The following is a 4,122-nucleotide window of genomic DNA, read 5'->3' as shown; positions in this document are numbered from 1 at the left end:
TAAAGCACAACTCTCTGGAGAAAATCTGACAGAAATTTTCGAAAAAGAAGGAGACATGGCCGAAAATAATAACAATGCAAGGAAGATGCTTGGTGACTTTACTGCACCAAATTCCAATTTACATGGAAGAATAATCTCAATCCCTGCCATTGGAGAAAACAATTTTGAGCTAAAGCCTCAATTAGTTTCTCTGATGCAACAGAACTGCAAGTTTCATGGACTTCCATCAGAAGATCTTTTTCAGTTCTTAACTGAATTCTTGCAGATCTGTGATACTGTTAAGACCAATAGGGTTGACTTCGAGGTCTACAGGCTTATGCTTTTCCCGTTTGCTGTAAGAGACAGAGCTAGAATATGGTTGGACTCTCAACCTAAAGATAGCCTGAACTCTTGGGATAAGCTGGTCACGGCTTTCTTAGCTAAGTTCTTTCCTCCTCAAAAGCTTAGTAAGCTTAGAGTGGATGTTCAAACCTTTAGATAGAAAGAAGGTGAATCCCTCTATGAAGCTTGGGAGAGATACAAGCAACTGACCAAAAAGTGTCCTTCTGACATGCTTTCAGAATGGACCATCCTGGATATATTCTATGATGGTCTGTCTGAATTATCTAAGATGTCATTGGACCATTCTACAGGTGGATCCATTCACCTAAAGAAAATGCCTGCAGAAGCTCAAGAACTCATTGACATGGTTGCAAATAACCAGTTCATGTACACTTCTGAAAGAAATCCTGTGAGTAATGGGACGCCTCAGAGGAAGGGAGTTCTTGAAATTGATACTCTGAATGCCATATTGGCTCAGAACAAAATATTGACTCAGCAAGTCAATATGATCTCTCAGAGTCTGAATGGATTGAAGGAACCATCCAACAGTACTATAGAGCTATCTTCTGAAGAAGAAGCTTATGATCCTGAGAACCCTGCAATAGCAGAGGTGAATTACATGGGTGAACCCTATGGAAACACCTATAATCCCTCATGGAGAAATCATCCAAATTTCTCATGGAAGGATCAACAAAAGCCTCAACAAGGCTTTAATAATGGTGGAAGAAACAGGTTTAGCAATAGCAAGCCTTTTTCATCATCCACTCAGCAACAGATAGAGAATTCTGAGCAGAATCCATCTAGCTTAGCAAATATAGTCTCTGATCAATCTAAGACAACTTTAAGTTTCATGAATGAAACAAGGTCCTCCATTAGAAATTTGGAGGCACAAGTGGGCCAGCTGAGTAAAAGGGTCACTGAAACTCCTCCTAGTACTCTCCCAAGCAATACAGAAGAAAATTCAAAGAGAGAGTGCAAGGCCATTGATTTGACCATCATGGCTGAACCTACAAGGGAGGAGGGGGACGTGAATCCCAATGAGGAAGACCTCATGGGACGTCCTCTGACCAATAAGGAGTTTTCCTTTGAGGAACCAAAGGAATCTGAGGCTCATCTAGAGACCATAGAGATTCCATTAAACCTCCTTTTACCCTTCATGAGCTCTGATGAGTATTCATCCTCTGAAGAGGATGAGGCCATACTGAAGAGTGAGTTGCTAAATACCTTGGTGCAATCATGAAGCTTAATGACAAATTATTTGGTAATGAGACTTGGGAAGATGAACCTCCCTTGCTCACCAATGAACTAAATGCATTGGATAGGCAGAAATTATCTCAAAAGAAATAGGATCCTGGTAAATTCCTAATTCCCTGTGACATAGGCACCATGACCTTTGAGAAGGCTCTGTGTGACCTGGGGTCAGGAATAAACTTAATGCCACTCTCTGTAATGGAGAACCTTGGGATCTTTGAGGTGTAAGCTGCCAGAATCTCATTAGAGATGGTAGACAACTCAAGAAAATAGGCTTATGGACTAGTTGAGGACGTGCTAGTAAAGGTTGAAGGCCTTTACATCCCTGCTGATTTCATAATCCTAGACACTCGGAAGGAAGAGGATGAATCTATCATCCTTGGAAGACCCTTCCTAGCCACAGCAAGAGCTGTGATTGATGTGGATAGAGGAGAGTTGGTCCTTCAACTGAATGAGGACAACCTTGTGTTAAAACTCAAGGATCTCCTTCTGTAACCATGGAGAAGAAGCATGAAAAGCTTCTCTCACTGCAGAGTCAACCAAAGCCCCCACAGTCAAACTCTAAGTTTGGTGTTGGGAGGCCACAACCAAACTCTAAGTTTGGTGTTGAACCCCCACATTCAAACTCTAAGTTTGGTGTTGGGAGGTTCCAACCTTGCTCTGATTATCTGTGAGTCTCCATGAGAGCTCACTGTCAAGCTATTGACATTAAATAAGTGCTTGTTGGGAGGCAACCCAATGTTATTTAATCATATCTATTTTATTTTCTTTTTGTTATTTCGTGTTTTATTAGGTTGATGATCATGTGGAGTCACAAAAACTACTGAAAAATCAAAAACAGAATGAAAAACAACATTAAAAATAGCACACCCTGGAGGAGGAGCATTCTGGCGTTTAAACGCCAGAAACAAGCATCTGTCTGGCATTTAACGCCAGAAACAAGCATCTACCTGGTGTTAAACGCCAGAAACAAGCAGCAGTATGGCGTTAAACGCTAGGATTGCACAGCAAGGGCATTTTACACGCCTAATTGGAGCAGGGATATTAAGTCCTTAGCCCCACTAGATCTGTGGACCCCACAGGATCCCCACAGGATCTGTGGACCCCACAGGATCCCCACCACTTCTTCTCTCCTTTTCACACCTTTTCATAACACTCCATACCTCTTCCAAAACCATCATACAACCCACCTACACCCACCCACTCAAATTCAAACCATCACTCCTTCCTTTTCACACATCACACCCCCTTGGCCGAATTCACATATCTCCCTCCATCTCCTCCATTTTCTTCTTCTTCTACTACTTTCTTTCTTCTTTTGCTCAAGGACGAGCAAACCTTTTAAGTTTGGTGTGGTAAAAGCATTGCTTTTTGTTTTTCCATAACCATTAATGGCACCTAAGGCCAGAGAAATCTCAAGAAAGAGGAAAGGGAAGGCAATTGCTTCCACCTCTGTGTCATGAGAGATAGAAAGATTCATCTCACAAGCCCATCACTAAGAAAAGGATGGAGCAAGTAGGAGAGCCCACTTATGGACCTCAACAAGAGTATGAGGAAATTTCTCACCATGAAATCCCTGAGATACCTCAAGGGATGCACTTCCCTCCACAAAACTATTGGGAGCAAATCAACACCTCCCTAGGAGAATTAAGTTCCAACATGGGACAACTAAGGGTGGAACACCAAGAGCACTCCATCATTCTCCATGAGATTAGAAAAGACCAAAGAGCTATGAGGGAGGAGCAACAAAGACAAGGAAGAGACATAAGGAGCTCAAGAGCACCATTGGTTCTTCAAGAAGAGGAAGACGACACCCTCACTAAGGTGGACTCATTCCTTAATCTCCTTGTCTATTTATTTTACTGTTTTTCGATTTTTGAGCTTTATGTTTTATTTATGTTTGTGTCTTCACTATATGATCACTAGTGTCTAAGTGTCTATGCCTTAAAGTTATGAATGTCCTATGAATCCATCACCTCTCTTAAATAAAAAATTGTTCTAAAAACAAAAGAACAAGAAGTACATGGTTTCGAATTCATCCTTGAAACTAGTTTAATTATTTTGATGTGGTGACAATACTTTTTGTTTTCTGAATGAATGCTTGAACAGTGCATATGTCTTTTGATATTGTGGTTTATGAATGTTAAATATGTTGGCTCTTGAAGAATAAGAAAAAAGGAGACATGTTATCTGATAATCTGAAAAATCATAAAAATGATTCTTGAAGCAAGAAAAAGCAGTGAAGAACAAAGCTTGCAGAAAAAAAATGCGAAAAAAAAAAGAGAAAAAGAAAAAACAAGCAGAAAAGGCCAAAAGCTCTTTAAACCAAAAGGCAAGAGCAAAAAGCCAATAGCCCTTAAAACCAAAAGGCAAGGGTAATAAAAAGGATCCAAGGCTTTGAGCATTAGTGGATAGGAGGGCCTAAAGGAATAAAATCCTGGCCTAAGCGGCTAAACCAAGCTGTCCCTAACTATGTGCTTGTGGCGTGAAGGTGTCAAGTGAAAACTTGAGACTGAGCGGTTAAAGTCGAGGTCCAAAGCAAAAGAAGAG

At 40.8% G+C, this 4,122-nt stretch overlaps 1 non-coding gene across 1 annotated transcript; it reads right to left on the bottom strand.

Moving 5' to 3' along the window:
- Positions 1-448: 448 nt before the first annotated feature.
- Positions 449-556, bottom strand: LOC148578180 (small nucleolar RNA R71). Its single transcript, XR_015903665.1, has one exon. It is a non-coding gene; the product is annotated as a small nucleolar RNA R71 (small nucleolar RNA).
- Positions 557-4,122: the final 3,566 nt, after the last annotated feature.

This window comes from Arachis ipaensis, chromosome B1 (assembly GCF_059453495.1).
Source record: "Arachis ipaensis isolate K30076 ecotype BB chromosome B1, ASM5945349v1, whole genome shotgun sequence".
Taxonomy (NCBI): Eukaryota; Viridiplantae; Streptophyta; class Magnoliopsida; order Fabales; family Fabaceae; genus Arachis; species Arachis ipaensis.
The sequence above is the reverse complement of the archived record's forward strand: the minus strand, read 5'-3'. Positions and strand labels throughout refer to the sequence as shown.